This window comes from Biomphalaria glabrata, chromosome 10 (genome assembly GCF_947242115.1).
Source record: "Biomphalaria glabrata chromosome 10, xgBioGlab47.1, whole genome shotgun sequence".
Lineage (NCBI taxonomy): Eukaryota > Metazoa > Mollusca > Gastropoda > Planorbidae > Biomphalaria > Biomphalaria glabrata.
The window spans coordinates 11,455,168-11,479,377 of NC_074720.1; the positions used below are offsets into that span (position 1 = coordinate 11,455,168).

Genomic DNA, 24,210 nt, shown 5'->3' on the forward strand with positions numbered 1-24,210 from the left:
ATTGTAGGAGAGTTCTAAAAAGGGACTACAAAGGTCGCTGCCATAAGGCTTCTTCTGTCTTAGGTACTTTAGATCTGCATGTTGTCGTTGGGAATAGCTAATTCGTAAAGTATTCACAAGGGGAATAACTTTTGTTATCCAATTTGAAGAAATGACAAATAGAGGTTCTTCCCCCTGACGCCACGAAATAGGACCCACATTATGTTTATCGTCTTCTGTATTTTTTATGATTATGCAATCAAAAGCGCATTCGTTGAATGTATCGAGAAACCATAGGGAACGCCTGGGAGAGAATGGTAAGCTGTAGCTTACAGTTTTCTGAATCGACCTTGGTCAATTTTTTTTTATTCAAAACCCCCTAAACTTCGCTCTTAGAATTAGGTGACAGAAGTTTGCTTTAGAATAAAATTGAAGACAGAGGCTTTCAACCTCAAAACTCTCTGTATGGGGGTATTTAAACTCAAAACAATCAGGAGGGGTTTTAAGCTTTAAAAAAAAGCCCTATGGAGGAGGGGGTTTAAACTCAAAACCCCCTTTGGCTTGGTTACGCTCATAGAATTTGGAGTGTGTAATTTGCTTTTTTTTTAAATTGAAGAGGTATTTTTTTCGCTTCAAACTCCACTGAAGGGCGGTTTAAACTCACCCCCCCCCCCAATGGCTACGCTCATAGAATCTGCTAGTCTTATGTTCTTATGTTGAAGAGGGGGGTTAATCAAAAATTTTGGAGGGGGTTTTGTTAGGTACAAGAAATAATTGTACGAAATTTAAACTTGATTCGAGATTGACTATGGGTGAAATAACGTGTACAAACTTTTTACCAGACAACTAGACAGAGTGGGTTGATATAAGTTTTGTAAAAAGCTTTTTTATAATTTTTGGTGGAAACAAGGCTAACTTGGTCCGTTCTCTGAGTGTGATACAAATATGAACAAGTAGACATGTTTGTTAATTCACGACATGTATTCCATTATAATACAGTGCCTTAGAATTATTTCCCCTTTTGTTTTCTACCCCTGTACCGAAACATTTTTTCTAAAGTTGGTTTATGCAAACTATTGAACGAAACTATGAGTTGTATAATGACTATTTCTCCTCAACATTCATTGCTATCCAGTCTTTGATCGACTAGAGATGACATACTTCATAAAGATTAAGAGGCATATTAAATTTCATTTCAAAATTTAAATCCAGTCTTAATCCCTGCGTGTTGTATTGAATAGAGGCCAATTGTTGACCCTGTGCACAGAGAAAGGGGGGAAAAAAAAAGGTCCGACTTCTCCTTTTTTTGGAATGAATAGAAAGTTGAAAGCACTACTTGAAATGTCTTTGCCTCGCGCAAACGTAGTGACAAAACGAAGTGACATGTTTTGTGGAGAACGCTTCAGACGTCTGGTTGCCAACCAACCGCCAGCGGGCCCGCGTCTGCACTCATGCCTCCTTAATTAGTTAAATTTAATTTGCTTTTCAGTTGTAGAAAACATAAAGATATAAAGCGCCTTCTTCTATAAACACAATAGTAGAAACGAATCGGTTGTAAGAGTGTTGATAGGGCCTATAAAAAGTATTCTCCTATTCGCTACAAGAGAGTGCTCTGAACCAAGTCTACCTCCCTTATTGATTAAATCTTATAACAAGTTCAATAATACATATTTGTTGTATTGAGAAATTTAAATACAATTTGCATTTTACCGAGTCTGAGCGATAATGCGCTTGGTTTCCGAAACGGGGTCCCGGTCTCGAATTCTAGTGAAGACTAGAATTTATAATTTCCGGATCTTTGGGCGCCGCTGTGTCCACCCAGTTCTAATGGGTACTTGACATTATTTAGGGAAAAGAAAAGGCGGTTGGTTGTCGTGCTGGCCACATGACACCCTCGTAAATCTTGGGCCACAGAAACAGATGACCTTTATATCGTCTGCCTCTTAGATCACAAGGTCTGATAGGAGAACTTAACTAGCATTTTACCAATCGGCTATACCCAGCAGTTTAATCATTATGTGTCCCTGATCGCAGTTATCTAACTTTTAATAAAAAAATGTGAAGAACTATAGTCCGAAATGTGTTAGAGACACTTACAAATACATGCAATTTGATCTAAAAGATGTATACCTATATTAATCTCAAATTCAAATCACGTTAATAAGGGGTTTTAAGATGTCAAAAAAAAAAAAACATATTGATATAACTAAATCTAATAAAAAACATTTATAAAAATAAATTTTTAAAAGGGGGAACAACCTAAATTCGAACTCATTGCTCAAGCCTTCTCAAGCTTCTCAAGCCAACACGGTAACCACTCTGCTAGTCGAGAGCTTATGAACATGGAAGATTGTATAGTTATCTATTGTTTCATAGTCTAGTCCTATTTTTCAAATTTGTATTCACTAAGACTCAGACGACGATCTATAAAGGGGACTAATATACCTTCACTTCATTCATGTACAGTTTCTTTCAATACCGAACTAAATAATTAATTAACTAATTGTTTTTTAAATTCATTTTTAAAAGAAGAAACGTCAGGTAAAAAAAAAATAATTGTGCAAAATTTCAACTTGATCCAAGACTGAGTGTGGGAGAAATAACGTGTACACACTGTTACTAGACATAGAGACAGAGTGAGTTAATATAAGCTTTGTAAAGATAAAATACGTTTACTGATTAAATTTCTCTGTACGGAGCAGTGAGTATTGGAGTTTCGTTTTTGTTGTAGGGATGCGGTTACAATACGTGAAACAAAATTCCTCCACCAGAGATGCCCTTTTTTTGGGTGGCTAATGGGGCAAGTACTTCCGGCCCGCCGTCTCAGAGAAATAATTTTGCAAAATTTCAATTGATACGAGATTGTGTATGGAGGAAATAACGTGTACAAACTTTTTAGCAGAAGACAGACAGACAGAGTAAATTGATATAAGCTTTGTAAAAAGATAATAATCTGTAAGGTCCTGTACAGTTCCTCTACCATTTGCACGATATATACAATCTTATAGAAGACAGTTCTGCAACTTTTTGTCCAAGGATCATAGATTTCATCTGATAGAATGCTATTATTGTCGTAAACCCAGTTACTGCCCTCTGCATCTATTGAAATCATACTATTTCTACTTCTCTACTTTACAAAACTAAACTGTTAGGCTAAGTAGGTTAAGCCTAAATGAGTTAAAATGTTGGTTGTGTGGTCTAAGACGTTTTTTTGTTTCACTCTCAATACAGTTTGACTTTTATGTCAGCTAGTAGAGCAGTGAGGGAAGTGGTGGTGTGGGAAAGTGCAATGGAGTTATATTCCTGTAAGAGAAGGGAGTCGACTGGAAGCTATTTTTTATTTCCAGTCAACGAAGACCATAGAGACCTAGGCAGTGATTGGCAGTTCAGCTTAATACTGGATCGGATTCCTGACGTCAGCGGTGGACAATGAAAAGAAAAGAAAACTTTATTAAGATAATATGATTACCAGCTGATCGTATTAACCTCCATTATGCAGAGAGTAAGGATCTATTATTTCATTAAGAAGTTGGTACTGAAGAGATTATTTCTTTAGTGAATTCATTTACCACTGACATACAAAAAATATCTACTTATTAAGAACATTAGGTAAGTCTTTCATTGACACTATTATTAGTTCATAGTCGCAATAACAATATGGTCCACATTCTATACTCAAAATAAGTCTTAACATAATAATAATAATCGTAATGTCTTCGATTTCGAAGATTAGTGATGAGTGCAATGTTATAGGTTTTTAAACAGGCTGGTGGGTGAAAGTAATGTGCATAAATGTTTTGTTTTACTGGGTGAAAGTAATGTGCATAAATGTTTTGTTTTACTGGGTGAAAGTAATGTGCATAAATGTTTTGTTTTACTGGGTGAAAGTAATGTGCATAAATGTTTTGTTTTACTGGGTGAAAGTAATGTGCATAAATGTTTTGTTTTACTGGGTGAAAGTAATGTGCATAAATGTTTTGTTTTGTTTTACATATTTAAAACGTTCTTCACATATGAAGATTATTACATCCTAGCCCAGACCTCCCAAAGGACAGGATTCGAACCCGGGACCATCGAAACGACAGTCCAGAGGTCATAATACACGTCCAGGTAGCTATCACTATCACTTGTTTTAGTTCAAACTATTATAGCAAATGTTTAGCTCACTGTCACAGTATTAAAACAGATGACCTTTACATCATCTGCCCTATAGATGGCAAGGTCTGAAAAGGGAACTTTACTTTTTTTGACTATATTAAATGAGTGAAATCTAGAAATAAATGAGTGAAATAGAAATAAATATGTGTTCAATAATAAGAGAACGGTCTATTATTTGAAAGTTGTGTGTGTGTGTGTGTGTCGGCCACACAAATGCAATGGTTGTCTGGTCGTGTTTGCTCTGGTCTATCGTTACGATCGTCCTGAGTCCCAACCCCGCCCGCCGTCATCCCTTGTCTTACAACAGCAGGTTTGAAATAACACGAAACCATCTTTCTTCTGAAGAATTAATTCCATATTTATATGCTAACTATACAACAAGCTACACAGAACTTTTCCCTTCAATTCTTTTCCAGTTCCTTCCTTGCTACATCCATAGGTATGATGGGAATGAATAGATTGTTAGATACAGATACATAGATCTATAACTTAAAAGAAAACCACGACCAAAGAATATATATCAACTTCGTTTTATGTTTCAATCCGTATGTATGCACCAACTTTCCCTTTCATTCATTTCTTTGTTTATCTTTAAAGCCCCTGATTACCGATAAGCCGAAAGTTGTGCCTTTCTTTGGAAGTTTCTAAGTATATAAATATTTAGCAGTTTAAAATTGTCTGGTTTGCAAGGAGTTGAAAGGAGAACGACCGGTTGTGCTAAACAAACTATATTAGATCTATGTTAATCCCTTGTTGGACAAACATGACACACAGCTATTAATGTTTGTTTTGTGTTTTTGGCTTGTTTTCCTTGAAAAACCTGGCACACAACATTCCAAATTTTCAATCTGTTTGATTTCCGTGTTATAAAAAACTAAAGCGAAACATAAGCGTTTTAAAAAAATGTTATTTTAATGCCAGTTTAAAGAAAAGTCTGCAGTTACCAGACACCTACAACACTGGCGAATCCATGGAAGGCGGTAGAGGCAATTCGCATAATTGTATTTACCTATCGTATTAATGTATACTGATTATTTATATTGTTAACATTTTTTATATTTTGTCACCCACCCCCAAGTGGTACAAACTGCATTTACCGCTCTCCCTGCCCGAACTTTTAAAGTTATTTTAATTTTTAAAACATTTGTATTTTATGTCGCAGTCATAGACATAAATAAATATAGACTGGCCGATTAAAGAGTTTTCTGAAACGAAGATTTGTGACTTTCAATTTTGTATACTTTATTATACAGCATTTATGAGCATTATAAAAGTTAATTATTCATATCTACTTCAGCCACACACCTATATATATTGTAAATAAGGAGGATGTGTAGTTTTGTTTAATCTCTAAGAATGAAAATCATGTAATTTTTCATTCATAATTCGGAAAGCCGAATACAATAGATATACATGTTTTCAAGTTACATCATGTTACTTCCTTCGGCCAGTCTATATTTATTTATGTCTATGGTCGCAGTCCAATCTAATCTAAAATTCAATCATTAGTCAATTAAAAATGCAAAATGATGGTCAATACCAGATGGGACAGACCTTTTTCTTTCTGGAAGGGGAGGGGGGCATATTTTAATGGGAAAATTGCACAAATTGTGTAAATAAAAAGTCACTAATATAAGTTACATGTTGCATTTTTATATCGAGTCTCTCATTTAATATATTTAATATATATATTTAATATATAATTATTTAAATAGAATTTAAAATCGAGAGAGTACCCGTACCTGATTAATCGATTACACTCTACCTTCCCCTTTTTTGTTTGCAGCCGAAAACATAACTTGAAGTAAGTACATGATAGTCAGATATAGCGAGAGCTTTTATAATTATTCCGCAGGTTTTTAATTTATTATTTGACATGAATTTGTCATAAATATTCAAAATGATAAGAAACGTTTAAGTATAAGTGGCACAAATGAGATGAGTTTTTAACCATATTACATATTTATGGTTCCTAGTCGCCTTTTCTCAACCTTTTCTTTATCTCAGATTTTTCTATAGTATAAATAACTTTGGGCCTATAACTCATATTCAATGCATCCTTTAACCACTTCAAATACACTTAAGTTTGGATAATAGGCCTGCATACTTTTTCCTCCCTCTAACGTGACTCTAACCAGTATAATCTAAAGACCTTTTCGAGACTAATTATACCGGTCTGTCCTCTTGTGGAGGTTTTTCTACTGGTGATTTAGGGAAAGCGGTCATTGTAATAAAGTTCCTTCGTACCTTTCAGCCCGTATACAATGGCGTGGGACTTAATGACTGAGTGGTGTACAGGAACTTTTTTTGAGTTGATTATCCCACTTTGTGGACATAAAAACAGTTACAGTAGGAATGCAAGCGCACAAAAAAAAACATTTATGTTTCTTGGAACTTTTTGGCTTTCTTAGGAAATAAGGGCATATCCTTCCAAAAGATTCCCAATGTCAAGGACTTCGTTCGTGCACGTACATGTGTCTATGACAGAGGACAATGGACTAATATAGTTTGTCCATCGTGGTTCGATGATGACCACTTTGTAATCCAGGGGGCTGAGGGATTTGCTCTGGGGTTTTGTGGCTGGTGAGACCTATGTGAGCCCGGAATGTTCGACTGCACACTGGGCAGGTTATTCCAGCTGGAGCTAGTGTCATTGGCCTTGCTTTTCTTCTCTGGCGTTTTTCTTGCTTTGTCCTTTTGAAAGAATCCCAATTTCAAGGACTTCGTTCGTGTATGTACATGGGTCTACACCAGAGGACAATAGACAACCGAATGATGGTCAAGTTTGAACAATGTCTGAACGGTGTGAACCTTAATTGTTGTGAAAACATGGAACTGACGGTTTTGTCTTGTGTGTTTTTGGCAATGTTATCTTCTACTGAATAAAAATAATAATTATAGTTATGAAACAAAACTGATTTTCATACAGACGCATTGAACAAAATGTATTACTTAACACGAAAAAAAAAACCCAGCTTGTATAAGGAAAAGAAATATATATCTCAACACTCTGATTTATTTCCCTACTTCTATATCAAAGAAAATTAATAAATCACCACTAATTAATTAGACTATCATCATTTTTTTTTATTGATTCATGTTTTGTTAGGGAACCACGAAGTGAGAGGAATAACGTGTACGAAGTTTGTACCAGACAGACAGACAGACAGACAGAGTGATTTGATATAAGCTTTGAAAAAAAAAAAAAAAAAAAAAGACATTATATTGTTGCTGTTGTTTGTTTTTTTATTGTTTTTTGTTTTTGTAAAAAAAAAAAAAAAAAAAAAAAAAAAAAAAAAAAAAAAGACGTTATTCTTGCTTGTTAAATTTTCCAGTAATTCAAGTGAGGTTCTTCACAAAATATATGTAAGATTAATAGCGCCAGCTCTTAATAGAAATAATAGTAACTAAGGACAAAGTAGTGACGCCCCTTAGATAAACTTTGTTTGTCAATAATCTTCCACTGTTCCCTTTAACACTTCAGTGGTGAGTGAGTTTGTCAATGTTTGCTTAGAGCGCATTGAATCATACACCGGGCTCTTATGGCACAGTCTTGTTTCAATTCACTCGGCCTAGTGTATGTTGAAGTATTTACATAACCTATAACTTAGTGCAGGGGCGGAATGGCTATTTTGGGCATTCGGGCAAATGCCCGGTGGGCCGGTACCCAATGGGGCAACCGAAAGGGCTGCACAAATGCCAGCTAATTGATTTTAAATATTCTCTTTAAAAGCAACACTTTAAGCAACGTGATTTAAAACAAAATAATTTTGTACACTTTAACGTCTAAAACTAATCTAAAGCATTGTCGTAAATACCGTACATCCGTATAAAGTGCTTCTAGTAGACGTCAATACATACTATACGATAAACAAGAAACTTAAGGCCTTTATCTCTTAAAGAGATCGATGTTAAAAGTGAATATATTCGGATGTATCTTAAAAGGCACCAACAACAACGTTCCAAGTCCTATAGATGAAAGTGAAACAATATGTTTGTTGATAGAGGATCTTCAGATGCCTTGAATGTGAATGTCAAAATTATGTATAAGTTAATGAATATAGTAGCAGAAATTGTTTCACATTGACATAATACCCCATTCCAAGTGTTATACTTTATTAATTTATTGGTAAATCGTAACTTATAATAAAGTATTTATATAGCTACCTATTTTCGATACATTTTTTAACTTGACACAATGCTCTTGAGGACAGGTATAATTGGATGCCCATCATGTGGCATAGGCCTATAATTTATGGGCCGGATTGTATCGAAATGTCCTTCCAATTTGGACATCCATTGCGCCCCTGATTTAATGTCCTAGTGAATGCTGGAGATTCTTCTCTAGGTAAACAAAAAAAAAACGGAATTCATCTTTGAAAATTAAAATAATTAAATTCACAAATAGAACTCCCTAACCACGCAACATACATTATAAATCAAGCAACAACACACTTTATAATTCACACTCAAGAATAAATTCTCAAAAGTAGACTTAGCATGAAGCTTGAAACTTATTGGCTGAGCAGACTTATTGTCTCCCTTTTCCATGAAATGCATGACTTTAAAAACATAAGAGTCAAATATGGCGAAATTTTGTATGTAACTCATTAATATTGACCTTTGTAAAAGTATTCTCTCTTCTTATTACGAGAAAAAGGCGTTGTAGATGCAAGGAGAAAGAATTTCTGAGGCTGAAAACGCCAGAATAAGCTCAGCGCCAGAGCCCCGCTCCGGAAATATACGCCTTGGTGACTTGAGCTGAAACCTGCCGCATCTTCAATTCTGTCTCCATGAAGAACTTTTTAAAGCGCTTAAAAATAAACTTTCGTTAATGTATATTCTAAGCATAGAAAAAAAGTATTGTGGGGTGGGCGGCATTTTTTAATTTCGTTCGCAGGCAGCCACAACCCTCGCGGCGGCCCTGTTTGTAAATATGTAACCTACCCTAAACCTCGCTATGGGACATACATGTTCCGATTGTCTCGACTTGTGCAGTAAGTCAACATATTGGAACGCTACGTTCGTAGACTGTGTATGTTTGTTTAGTACAGAGTCTAACTCTGTGTTTATAAGTATCCTATCTGTAGGGGAATAAAAGTAAACGATAAATATGAACATTTTGACATACTAACACTTAGGTCAAACTGCTTCTATCTTATCTTATAAAATACAGACGTTACTTCAAAAAAAGATGATGACATCCTACGCGTGTTCCGAAGTCAATCTATGTTTTATGTATTTGTATGGCTTATCTTATTCCGGTGAAATATTTGAGAGCCAAGATTTTCACAAATCCGAAGAGGTTAATTCCAGTTACGGGTGTCTGTCATTTCTATCACAGTTAGGAAGTGATAAAATAAAACAGGGGAGGAGTATTGAGAGGGAAGGAAATACCAAAACAACTATTTATCTTTCTTCTTTCTCGTTTTTTCCTTTTGCTTCCTCTTTCTCTCTCTCCCTCTCTCTCTCTCTCATGCTTTCTCTCTCTTTCTCACCTCCATTTCCCATTCTCATCTCTCTCCCTCTCTCCCTCTCTTTCTCCCTCTAATACTCTTTCTTTCTCTCCTTCTTCCCTTGAAGCTCTCTTTTCCTTCCTGCTTTCCTTCACCCTGAGAGGTATCTCCCTCGGCATTTATTTCTTTTCAGATATTTTCTCTTTCTTTCTTTCTTATTATATATATATATCTTTCATATGATCTCTTTTTCCCTTTCTCTCTCTCTCTCTCTCTCTCTCTCTCTCTCTCTTTGTTTAAACCTAATTTATTTCTCTGTCTGCCTCTCTCTCTCTCTCCCCTCTTTATCTCTCTATTTGTAATAGTTTCCCCCAGAAATGTTCCCAGCCCCCCACTAACTATGTATATTAATCTAAACCCAGGGTGTTTTTTTTTCCTTAAGTACAAACACACTACACTTAAGAATTCATTCAAAAAGTCTTCAATCATACTCCAGACCTGATGTTATCAACACGTTCAGACTGAGTCAATAAAGGCGGCCGTTTTGCGGCTGCATGTAAATGGGGTTTGGGGTGAACAAAAAAATGATTGTGACTAAGGAAAGAAGGAATGGGGAGGGTAGCACTAAACATTGCACTTAAAGTAAACATTGGCCTGGTTTTGTTTTCTGTAATTAAAAATCTTTACATTAACGCACTCAGAGTAGAGAACGTTTCACTTGTCACCAAGTTTTGGAATGAGCAACCGGTTTGTTATAGTTTCAGTTGATAGTAGATTATAATGTGTTCATCATTATTGTCTGTTTGAATAGAGGAATTGATTCCAGGACCTGAATTTCAAACAAACTAGTTAAAGAGTTACAGGAGTTCCTTATAATTACTTCGCAAGAAAGTTTATGTATTAATTTAATTGTATGCACACCCCCACGTTATTAGCCTTAAGTCACTTTAAGTTTATTGTTATTTTTTTCGGGCTGATTTAGGTACATAAGGGGTTGAATAATAACCGATTAAGATGATTGCTCAGTATAGGATTGTTTTCATGGCACAATAAAACGTTCAGGATTGAAATAATGCTGTTGCCAGTTAGAACTGAGACTTATTTCCTTACAGCCAGTTCACCTGGGAGTGTTTTCAAAAAGAGAGATTTAGAACCTTTTGTCTTGGGACATCCTTGAAAGTTTGTTTTTTTCAATGTGTGTTAAAAATTTTCAGTTTGGGTTTGTGTCTCCAGGTTACGTTCTCTCTCCACCTCTCTCTCTCTGTCTTTCCCCATCTCACCCTCTCACTTTTTCCCTCTCTCTCTTCCTTTCCTTCCCTCTCTCTTTCTCTCTCTTTCTCTCCCTCTCTCTCTCTCCCCTTCCTTCTCCCCCCCCCCATCTCTCTCTTTCTCTTTTCAACTTATTGCACACCAATTAGCAATAAAGATAAAACCTTTCTGAAATAGTGTACATCTACTGTCATATTATAATCAAAGTTTAAAAAAAAAAGTACTTTTAAAAAACAAATAGTGTAAAGCTTATATTAATGCGTATCAATTAGTTTGAATCAATCATGTAATAAAATGTGTAATAGATCTAGGGCAATCTAGGCTAACAAAAAAAACCATCTGTGCGATTAGAAATATTTGTTACCAATTGTTTTAGTGAAGCGCAATTTCTTGCTTTTAGCTTTCTCAGTACGCTATCATCCTGTCATTTGTCTGGAGCAGTTGGAAAGGGGGGTCGCTTTTAAGAACGACCTGAATTCGAAGTTGTGGGCTAAAGCCTTCTCAGACATCTCAAGCCAACGCTGTAACCACTCTGGTAGCGAAGAGTCTATGAACATGGAAGATTGAAGAGTTATCTATTGTTTCTATTTCATGTTTGTGTTCACTAGGCATCAGACGACAGCTTAATATAAAGGGGGCTAATTCAGCTTATACAACCACTTCAGTCAAGTACTATTTCTTTCCCTTGTTTGAGCTACTAAACACAATAATTTATTACCAATATTTAATTAAATAATTGTTGATTTTTTTTTGTTTTGTTTTGTTTTTTATTTTGTTTTGTTTTTTATATAAATTTTTTTGTTGTCAATTTAAAGAAAAAATTGTGAAAAATTTCAGTCAAATCCGAGATTGGGTGTCGGAGAAATAACGTGTACAAGCTTTTGGCCAGACAGACACACAGACAGACAGAGTAAGTTGAAATAAGCTTTGTAATAACACGAGTCAAATTTCGTTTCAGGGCTTTCAGAGCAACAGTATTTTAAGATGAGCGTTAAGAAATTGTTAAGAAGACAATGATGTGGATTTACTTACAATCGGTAACGTCTGAGGTCCCGCTGAATTCAAAGAATCTAAATGAGTTGCTAATGGTTTGCTAACAGTTCAAGAAAAGTGTAAGCGCGTTGGCTGGGTTGTAAAGCGCTTAACTTTCGCACCGGAGGGTTCCGGGTTTGAATCCTGGTAAGGACTGGGATTTTTTATCTTCGGGATCTTAAGGGCGCCATGGAGTCCACCCAGCTCTAATGGGTACCTGACATTAGTTGGGGAAAAGTAAAGGCGGTTGGTCGTTGTGCTGGCCACTAGTCAACCGTAGGCCACAGAAACAGATGACATTTGCATCATCTGCTCTATAGGCCACGTAGTCTATAGGGGAACTTTACATTCTCAGCAGACGTAGCGGTAGGGTGAAGTGTAAACATCTCAATCATTAGCATGACAACAGCCATTGGTAACTGAACAAGTTCTTAACATACATATACAGCAGACTAATCTTTTGATTTGTGCTCCCGGATCAATTCTCTTTATTCCCTATTTATTTCAGAGTTTCAATTTAATATTTACATTATTATAATCTAGTACATACTTTACATCGTTATTGTTAAATATTCTTATACTTTAATGTCTCGTATATCTAACTGGCAATATAATCTCCCTTTCAACGCTAGTCTAATTAATTAAATAATTAACAGCTAGAAAACCACTGTTAAAGTTTACAAAATTTGGTGTGCATGTATATTTTATTGTTAGGCTTTTTAAAGCTATTAAAAGTTACATGTTTATATGGTGTAATTAAAGGGAGACGATCTTTCTAAAATTATAGTACGGGTAGGCTTAATATAGATTGTTAAAATGTATACTTTTTTTGCATTCTAATACTTAAATCACACAGTTAATTGTGTTGTCATACAATGTTTCTTTTCTGTCAAGTACGTATTGACAATCTTTTTGTTCAATAAAATGTTAATCAAAAAAATAATATTAGTGTTTTAAATCAACTGTCGCCATAGGCTATTTCGCTATTTAAACAGGAACATAGTCAAACGTCTGCAAGTTCCATACGTCAGTCAGTCAGGCCTATAAATGTTTTTGATATTGGATTGTTTGATCTCTATGTGAATGGATGGCCTGTTTCTTTTTTACTATTCATCTCTCTCTCTCCTTTTTTTTCCCTCTCATTCACTCTATTGTTTGACAGTTCAACCAGTTCAATATCCCACATGACACCATCTCTCCGATCGATTGGTTGACAATGATCAACTGATGTGTAGATATTTATTTATTTATATATTTTATCGGTTGATGTATTTACTTTTTTTTTCTTTGAATATTTTTTTCTTTGCTAAGTTATTAATTTTCTAGGCTACTTCATGCAACCCATTCCATGGTGTAATCTCATTAGGGAGGAAGGAGCACTTGTGTTAATATAAATGTGTTTCTTTTCAATTAAAAAAATATATATATATATATAATGAAGATTATATTAAAAAAGAACTGCTAAATAACTGCCATATCTCTAGATACTGCAAGACTTACCCCCATTTTTTTTACATAAAATAAAATTAATTAATTACCACTAATCAACTAATTGGTTAATTTTTATTATTTTTATTGAATCATGTGTTGTCATCGACAATAAAGAATTGTGCTAAGTTTCAACTTGTAAAGGGAAAGTGGAAGAAATAACATGTACAAGATTTGTACCAGACAGACAGAGTGAGCTGATACAAGATTTGTAGCAGACAGACAGAGTGAACTGATAAAAGATTTGTACCAGACAGAGAGAGTGAACTGATACAAGATTTGTACCAGACAAACAGAGTGAGCTGATACAAGATTTGTAATAGACAGACAGAGTGAACTGATTCAAGATTTGTACCAGACAGACAGAGTGAACTGATACAAGATTTGTACCAGACAGACAGAGTGAGCTGATACAAGATTTGTACCAGACAGACAGAGTGAGCTGATACAAGATTTGAACCAGACAGACAGAGTGAGCTGATACAAGATTTGTACCAGACAGACAGAGTGAGCTGATACAAGATTTGAACCAGACAGACAGAGTGAGCTGATACAAGATTTGAACCAGACAGACAGAGTGAGCTGATACAAGATTTGAACCAGACAGACAGAGTGAGCTGATACAAGATTTGTACCAGACAGACAGAGTGAGCTGATACAAGATTTGTACCAGACAGACAGAGTGAACTGATACAAGATTTGAACCAGACAGACAGAGTGAGCTGATACAAGATTTGTACCAGACAGACAGAGTGAGCTGATACAAGATTTGTACCAGACAGACAGAGTGAACTGATACAAGATTTGAACCAGACAGACAGAGTGAGCTGATACAGGATTTGTGAAAAGTACTTTGGAGTTATGAGCATAAACAAAGTATTCTGAGCACTATATTATGGTAATTAAGTCAATTTTTAAAAAGTAAACTTTTTAGTAAAACATTACAAAATATTCTAGCAATATTTGTCTCTTTTGGAGAACTTGAAAAATGGCCCCGAATTCATTTTCCCGACTATTTCCGTTGCTATAAAAATGTATTGCTCATCCTAAAAAACTGAAGTGTGCAAGAACGACCTGGCCACGCCAAAATACGACCTGATCACGCCAAAGCGCTACATTGTAACTGACGTTGCGTGACAAGGTGCTTTCAAACTTCAAAGTGAGTTTATCGCAGCGTTTAATTAATGACCATCCAGAGAATGTAGAATGGCGCGTGACGTGAGCGTGCCTTACAAAAACATAAACAAAAACATCGTCTGCTAACGCCGCTACAATGACTGGAACAAGGAACGGAGATTTTTTAACACCTGTAATTAGAGTGCAAACAATCTCTTGGGGACTAAGCATCACTGGCTTCATTTAACGGGACTATCCCTGTAGAGCGCGAATGGGACTTCTTGTCAACATGCAAGATAGCCAGTGATGCCTAAACAACTGCCCTCCGGTCATATCTGACCGTGACGCTGAACTATCCAACTCCTCGCTACTTATGTCAACCTTGCATTAAGTCACAAAGGATCGGTTGTGTTGGACTCTGATTATTTGTGTGTGTGTGGGTGGGTGCAGTGATGTGACCCATAACAGATATGATCTTAATTTTTATAGTTTTACCTACCTTCTCGTAATTCTTAGTCTGTTGGACTGTTTGGGCTTCACACAGGATCTGTTGACCAACTTTCTCCATTCCTCTTTTTCTTTTTTTTTTTTTTGTTTGTTTGTTGTTGTTTTTTGCCTTGGATAGAATCTCTTTCAATGACAGTCCCGTCCACTGTTTCATGTTGTCTTCCCATCGTTTTCTCTGTCTGTCTCTTCTTTTTTTGCCTGATACTGTTCCTTGATGGAAGATTTTTGCGAGCCCTTAGGATTTTGTGGTATGTCATAGAGTTTTAGTTTGCGTTTGTTTTGGGGTTGTTTTTTTTACAGTTATTATCAGATCATCGTGGGGTCCTATCGCTGAAATAATCCTGTCTCCAATCTCTTGTTTGTGATGCGGTCTTTGTATGTTATACCTAGGATCTTTCTGTAGCATCTTAGTTCCATTCCTAGGATCCACACCCTCTAGTTCTGTAGTCCTTGTCAAGATTCGCAAGCATAGAAGAATATGACCATGACCAGGGAGTGCATCAGTCTGTTTTAATGTCGGTGGCTATGCCTCTGTCTGTCTATATTGTTTTGAAAAAGGGTTGACCACCAATAAAAATTGTTTAGCCTTATGTTTGAAGATATTGGCAGACCTATGTAATCCACTGGATATACCAAGTTCAGCTCTGGTAACTGTGCTTAAATTCTGAACATTTTGAGTATGAACTATTAACGCAATGTTTCATTTTTCACCCACGTCACGTGACTACTTATTAAACCAATTAGCAGACAGCAGACATAACTTTTCAGAAATGTTCGTCATAGATTTTTTTTAAACTACTTCGAAGTTATTTCCTGAACTCGCAAAAAAAAAAAAAAAAAAGAGCAATTAGTAAGAAAATGTCTCAGGAGGGTAAAATATAATCAATACCCATGCTATTGATTGATGCATAACAGACCTGCACAGGAGTCAAATAATTAACTTTTTGTTTCACTCCCTCTAGTTCCGTGATGTCAAAAAAAAGCAAAAACACTCCAGATTTCCTGTCAGAGCCGGCCAGATCTAATCTTGAAATCGTAATCGGATTATTAGTTTATCGGCATTGCGTGTGTATTGTCGTCTGCCATGGAGATTCGTCCACTTCACACTGGTTTAGGGACATAAAAGAGAAAGTCGAATAAAATGAGAGGCGAGCAAGTGCACGTTTTTCGTTGTAGGCGCCGGAAATGACGTCAGTTTGTAATATAGAATATGTTCTCTTCTATGGGTGCGGTGTCGGGGTAAGATCGTTGCTAGTTTTGGATCTCGTCTAATAATGATGCCCCAACTACGATTTCAGTTTCATAGCCTCTCCCCAATGTGAATAATAGAGTCGCAAACGATCGGTTTCATTGGAGTCGTCATTCATTAATTAGGCTGACCCCCCACTTCGAAAAAAGATCTTGATCCTTGATTTCTCTTGTAATTTTACATTCAATCGGTCAAATGCTCTTCCTTCTCTTAGTGCTGTATGTTCTTAAAAATTGGCATTTTAACTAGTTCCAGAAAAATCATGGACCCCCACCTCCCCCGCTCTCCCCACCCCCCCAAAAAAAGAAAGGTTCAATTTAGCATGCATGAATATGGTAACACATGGACATGCGTCTCATGGACGTAGCCGGGAAAGTAAGGTTTCAGGGTTCAAACCCCCTCCCCCCAAATAAAATCACTCCTTTCGCAGAATTAGTGTCTTTTGTTTTGCCGTATTTTTTTAAAACTAAAACAAAACTACCGTCACCTAATTGCATGAGCATATCCAAGAGGCTTATTGGGGTTAAAAGCCAGTCTACCAGTCTTGATCCCAGTCAATTTAAATCTTTGTCAGGCTTCACTGTCAAAGTCATTCTATTTCAGGCTTGCTAGGATACCTTGCATAGACTTATATATTAGGCCTATACTAGACTGGAAACCGGAAATAAATTCTTATCCGCGATTGATCGATTCACAGATCTATATATATATGTATATGGCTCCTTTTGTCTCGAAAGGCAATGGATGCGCCCAAGTGAGTCACTCGTTTTGGCTTAATCTTGAGACGGGGCAGAATCTGGTGTGGCTAATCAAGCCAATTCTAGAACGGCAGACTTTGCCACAATTCGTACATTTGTATGCCTCTGATTTAGGGCTAGCAGACAGGGCAGCTTTCTTTTTTTCCCTCTTGATTAAAGCCGCTTCAATTCTTTTGTTCTCAGCAAGGGTTGTCCCAGCACGCACAGTCTGTCTCCATGCACTCCGGTCTTTGGCTATGTTTTCCCACATACTTTCACTGATGCCTGAGGCTCTCATGTCTCGCTTGCAGACATCTCTATATGTTAGTCTTGGGCGGCCCTTGGGTCTGACTCCTTCCACAAGCTCAGCATATAAGATATCTTTCGGGATTCTACCATCTGGCATGCGGGTGACATGTCCGAGCCAGCGTAATCTCCTTTGTGTCAGGAGAGCATACATGCTGTTCATATTGGCCAATCTCAAAACTTCCTGATTGGAGACATGGTCCCTCCAAGAGATGCCCATTATGCGTCTCAGGCAGCGCAAGTGGAAACTATTCAATCTGTGCTCTTGGTACATGTATGTTGACCAGCTTTCACTGCCATAAAGGAGAGTGCTCACAACACAGGCGTTGTAGACTAGGATTTTGGTCGCTGTGGTCAATTTACCATTTTCCCACCCCTGTGTAGCTGATCAGTGAGGCGCGAAGACCTCTCCCACCGTCAGAGACAACCCGTGGCGTCCATACATTACGCCAATCAAGTTGGACTTATAACCCGTAACTGTTGTCTCCCGTGTTGTTTTAGCCGCTTTGCAGCAGCACCAGAGTTTCCTCTCCGGGGCGCATTCCTGGGCCTTGGATAAAGGGGTCATGGGTGGCCCATGCGTCATGATCCCTCTCTCGACCTTGCTGATATGATCCAAAGGAACGCATCGCATTACATTTGGCACCAACTCAGTTGCAGAAGCTGCCGGAGGGAATTTCATAGCTGATACTCCCAACGCCTAAGGGGCTTCACTCCTGATTTCTCCTCGAGGTTGTCTCCTGAAGCCTCAGTACCGCAAGGCAGCGGGGGTTTGAAGTCAGAGTACCCCTCTCCTAGATGAACTGCCTTACTAGGCTGACGAGCTCCATCTGCCCGAAGCTCCCGGTTTTGTGGCGCCAGGTATCCGCCTTCACCCCTTCACCTGTTAGTAAGAGCAGTTTCGCCGGGCTTAATATCTAAGCCACACGAGCAGGCCAGGTGCTGGACTTAGTTGTCAGAGGCTATTTGAGACGCATGCCATTAGGAGTACTTTATAGACAATGGGAGCTTAACCCCATTGACACCCCTGGCCATGACAACCTTTGAAACCAGATCTATATATCTATATATATATATATATATATATATATATATATATAGAGAGAGAGAGAGAGAGAGAGAGAGAGAGAGAGAGAGAGAAAGAGAGATTTTTATGTACGTAAACTCTTTTTCAAGCTCTAATGGGAGTCACCCCAATCAATCTTTTCTGTCTTAGAAAAGTAATGATCTTTAGTTTTCAAAGTTTAGAAATAATGCAAAATCATTTCTCTGATATTCACGCAAATATACATCTATGAAACCAAACTGTTTCGTGTTTGTTTCCATTGAAATACTGTTTCGAAAATCCTAGATCAAAATAATTCATGTTGATTTAAATCATCTTATGTACATTTAAATAGATTGATTACCTAGATCTTTCTAGAATATGAATCTAAAAATTGCTAAATAATAATTATGAGACGAGAGTACTCTTATTTTGATGTTCAATTACTAGATCTAGATCATAGACATAAATAAATATAGACTGGCCGATTAAAGAGTTTTATGAAACGAAAATTTGTGACTTGCAATTTTGTGTACTTTATTATACAGCATTTATGAGCAGTATAAAAGTTAAGTATTCATATCTATTTCAGCCACATACCTATATATATTATAAATAAGGAGGCAGTGTTTTGTTTAATCTCTAAGAATGAAGATCATGCAATTTTTCATAATTCGGAAATCCGAATACAATAGATATATATATATATATATAGTAGAGTCACTATTGCGGAACAGTTTGCTGCTACCTTTAGTTTTAAATTTTTTGCTCCGTAATGGTTAGACCTATTGAAAAGCTAAAAGTATCTAGGCATTGCCCATCCATTTCCCGATAAAAATAGACGCATTCTTTAGTTTTTCAACAGATATTTAAATTTTACATTCAAATCGACTGAGATATGGTCAGTCACAATTACGGAACAGGATTTTTTATGAAGTCACAATTGAGGTAAAAATGTCGGAACAAAGCCCATATAAAGCATATATTTATTTGTCTTATATAATACGAACTCATTATCCTTTAAATTAATTTTATTTTATTAAAGCTTAAGACAAAACATTGCCACATTTTGATTCTTTACCTCTTTAATTTAATTGACGTCACACTATCCTTATTTTCCTTACAAGGTTTAATTTTTCATTCTAATTTTTTTGTTATATTAATATTATATATAAGATATTATTTGATATTATGATTTGTCCTCTTTTTGCTGGACGTCTGGTAATCATAAATTCTATATTATGTGTAATATTATTCTCTAACTGTTTTTAAATTTATATTACTCATAAACTCATATTTAAACTTCAATAATCTAAATCACTATATCAAAATGCGGAGGTCAAATAAATAACATCTATAGTGTTCCACAATTGTGACTATCTTTAAAAAGGTAAAAACTGGGTAAACATCTCCCATTTTTAAAAAAATTGAATTCCTGGTGGATAGCTATGTAATGAAGTGTTTTCACATCCATTTATAAACTGAAAATTAGGTGTATCATGCAGGTGATGGGTCATTATCCTTTTTAAAAAGCCTTAAGCCCTGACCCTTGCGGTTCTCCTGGTACGTGAAAAATAATGGACGATTCCACACCTGTCAAACTTTAACCTGGAGTCAAAATTAATTTTCTGCTGTAAAAAGAAACCCCTTATATTGGAAATGTAGAGAAATGGACCATGCGCAGTACCGTTACAGTAGTTTATTTGTCAAAATAAAGTAGATTTTAACTAATTTCGACGAGCTGTTCCGCAAACATGCCTGTTCCGCAATAGTGACTCTACTATACATGTCTTCAAGTTACATGAAGTTACTTCCTTCGGCCAGTCTATATTTATTTGTCTATGATCTAGATATAAAAATATAATTATGTTTCATAGGTTAGGGTTGAAAAAAAACAATTTTACTTCTTTTAACCATTTAACTACTTTACAAAACAACGCCTTGATCCAACTTTCTAAAAAAAATTCACATTTTTTTGTAGTGTTAAATTATCTCCAGGTCCAGTGTAGAGTAGTATATATAAGTCTATGGAACTAAGCTTCCTCTTTATTGTTTTTTTTTAAGTTTATAGTACTTAAATATGACACAAAAAAACAGTGTTAACATCTAAAACTTTATCACACTGAAAGACGACAGAAACTACACACATAGAAGATAGTACACAACCTCACTTCAGTTCACAGATATAAACAGACAATCGATATAAAAAAATTTACCACAAAGCTCTTACTTAACTCTTTCTCTCCTTAATTATTTTCCTCGTTACGATAGAACTATTCATTTTGCTCATTTGTATTTCATTATCCTTTAATGATTAAACTTCAATAACTTTTTTGTTTGTTATCATAAAATGTTATATATGGTATCGAATTATAGGAGAATGGATGCTCTTTTTACACAACACATATAAAAAGTTTAAAAATCCAAATATCAAGTTAGTTTAATCGGGTCAAATCAACGTTGGCATCGTCCATTAGGATAGAAGGGTTAAGTCCAATCAACGTTTGATGATCTAATCCTGTCAGATCTGACGCGATCTCTTGGCGGACTGAACAAATCCTCACAAACATCCAACACAGCACTGAAGTAGCGGCGTAAAGTCTCAATGCTAACTCTTATGGGGCTTCATCTTAATTTCCTGGTCTTCCTATGCAGTCACGTGATTCTCTGCCATTCGACAACAGTTACAGCTGCTTGATCTCACAAAATCCTCACAAACATCAACACAGCACTGAAGCTGCCTTTGTTTCCCTCCTGCGTGAAGTAGCGGCGTAAAGTCTCAATGCTAACTCTTATGGGGCTTCATCTTAATTTCCTGGTCTTCCTATGCAGTCACGTGATTCTCTGCCATTCGACAACAGTTACAGCTGCTTGATCTCACAAAATCCTCACAAACATCAACACAGCACTGAAGCTGCCTTTGTTTCCCTCCTGCGTGAAGTAGCGGCGTAAAGTCTCAATGCTAACTCTTATGGGGCTTCATCTTAATTTCCTGGTCTTCCTATGCAGTCACGTGATTCTCTGCCATTCGACAACAGTTACAGCTGCTTGATCTTCCTTTTCATCTTCATCGTAGCATTTAAGCTCGTTGTCAATGTATACAAATTCATCGTATTTTCGACCTATTAATGTTCCACTTTTCCGACTTGTCGCTTTCTTTTTCCTTATTCGCTTTCAAGTTCTTTGGTCCGATTTAATGGAATTTTGGTCCAATTGAAAGGAGCACATCACACGTACATAATGGGATTTGATTCGCTGGTTTGATTTAACCGGTGGTCCAATGATCCACCTTCGATTGTATATGTATGGCCTTTTTTTGGACGTGAACTTAGATCAAAATAGAATAACTCATGCAATTTTAATGTTTTCATTTTTTTTTATTTCAAGTTAAACAGACGATGTCTTCTATTACAAAAAAAAAATATATAATACTAATAATTACGCTTGTCTTCGAGTCCGAACTTAAGTCCGAAGATTAATGAGGAATACATTATTTCCCAAATACACAGACTAATATCAAGAATTTGGGAAGAAGAAGTAATACCAACAGAATGGGAAACGGCTCTTATAACCCCAATACACAAAAAAAGGATCCAAGTTAAAGTGCTGTAATTACAGAGGAATCTCTCTACTAAATGTGACTTATAAGATACTGTCTAGGCTTATAACTAAGAGTCTTGGAAAATATTCAGAAGAAATCTTAGGTGACTACCAATGTGGTTTCAGACCCAACAAATCCACAACCGACCACATCTTCACACTAAGATGTATACTAGAAAAATGCCATGAATACAACATACCAATCCACCAACTCTTTATAGACTATAAAATGGCTTATGACAGTATCAGAAGGAAATACCTATATGACACACTACAGGATTTTGGAATACCCAATAAGCTGACAAGACTTATACACATGACATTAAACAACTCAAAAAGCAAAGTCATAATACAAGGAGAACACTCACGGGAATTTAGGATTAAACGAGGATTAAGACAAGGAGACGTACTTTCCTGCATGCTTTTCAATTTAACACTGGAGAGAGTTATAAGAAATATAAACATAAACACAAGGGGAACTATTACTAACTACTTCAGGAGAGAAAACATGGGTCCACAACCAACAGGGACGATATACAGCCAACCTCTACAATACCTTGCTTATGCCGATGACATTGCCTTATTGGGTAAAGAAACCTCTGACATCGCTAGAGCCTTCATACAACTAGAAGAAGCATCTCGACCAGCAGGACTTGAGGTCAATGACAGTAAAACCAAGTACATCACAATGACAAGAGACAATCAAACAGAGGGTCAAAATATCAAAATCAAAGACCACGAATTTGAAAACGTCCAAACTTTCAAATATCTAGGAAGTACTATTAATTTCAAAAATGACCTACTAACAGAAATAAAAGAAAGAATAGCAGCAGGCAACAGGGCATTTTATAGCACCCACCATCTACTTAAGAGCAAAATGATTTCAAGTAAAACCAAGAAAATAATATACAAAACTATAATAAGACCAGCAGCAATGTATGGAAGTGAGACCTGGACACTGACAAAGACATCAGAAAATTTGCTTAACACTTGGGAAAGAAAAATCCTTAGGAAAATCTATGGTGCCATACAGGATGAAACAGGGTGGAGGACACGCACTAACCATGAGTTATATCAATTATATGAAGACCCACCAATAGTGAACGAAATAAAAAAGAACAGACTACGTTGGGCAGGTCACCTTGAAAGAATGTCAGACAACAGAGGGGCGAAAATCGTATACAGGCAAAAACCAAAAGGCAGGCGACCCAAAGGCAGACCCCGAATGCGATGGATAGATGACGTGGAAGCAGATCTGAAGCAGCTTGGGGTTAGGGCGTGGAGACGAAAGGCCCAGGAGAGATCTGAATGGAAGGATGTGCTAAAGCAGGCCAGAGCCCTCCATGGGCTGTAATACGCCACTGGGATGGATGGGATGGATTATTTCCCATGGCTACGCAGCCCCAGCTGTGACCCTCATATTTTGCCACATCCAGGGTAAGCACAACTATTGTCCGCCGGTGGTCGATTAAGATTTTCTTTTCGCCGTCTGTTTCTGTCCTCGGCAGCGGATTTCCTTTTGGTCTCAAATGTATATCCCTCGGCCTTTGTGTGTGACCTCCAGCTGTCTCACTTTGAAGCCACATGCAACCAGGTGCTCTCTTCTTTCTTTAAGATGTTTATTTTACAATTATCTGCACAACTTACAAACTTAGCTCCGTCGAAAAAAGTGTTTCCCTTCTCCATAAACTTAATGTCTTTTGATGTACTAGAACACTTCGCCCCTGGAGCACCCCTTTTCGACCTCCGCCCTTTGATGCCAGACTTGCAGACCGACGAAGAGTGAGAGGCGGATACTTCAATAAGTAGTTCGCGCTCTCTGATTCCCAATTGCATGTGACCCAAAGGGTAAAAATTGTTCCGCTCTGTTGCTGTAATAGTTGCGATTGGTTGATTGTGCAGCGCTCCAGTGACCCGTGACGGGAAAGATTCGATCACGGACAACTCAATGTAGTTTTTTTTTCACACTATCTATGCATCTTAATATAAAATGCTAAGCACGATATGCATTTCTATTTTGTTACATGAATTTACTGAAGTTCAGTTTGTTTTTTCCTCTCAGAACTGCAAGAGAAAAGGCACGCATTTGGAAGAGTGTAATCTATTTAGTGCTTCGTGTTTAAACTGTCGTGTACATAGCAATGCATTTATGCTATTTAGATGGAAATTGTGACACTGGCTTACATTTTGAAACGATCGTAAGTAATATTGATTTTAAACTGAAAGAGAAAATAAAAGAGTAGTTCACTTGAGCATAGAATTTCAATA

At 36.7% G+C, this 24,210-nt stretch overlaps 1 protein-coding gene across 7 annotated transcripts in view; it reads left to right on the forward strand.

Annotated features, from left to right (window-relative positions):
- The first annotated feature begins 3,285 nt into the window (after positions 1–3,285).
- Positions 3,286–24,210, forward strand: part of LOC106070433 (uncharacterized) — a 34,746-nt gene continuing 13,821 nt past the window's right edge. For 4 of the 7 annotated variants that reach the window (XM_056044869.1, XM_056044874.1, XM_056044871.1 and 1 more), the window contains exons 1-2: positions 3,286–3,588; positions 24,005–24,140. The gene's annotated coding sequence lies outside the window, so the exon portion shown is untranslated. Of the gene's footprint in view, positions 3,589–11,699; positions 11,773–23,784; positions 23,893–24,004; positions 24,141–24,210 lie in introns of those variants that run through there. The other 3 variants (XM_056044870.1, XM_056044872.1, XM_056044877.1) reach the window with 3 other exon arrangements.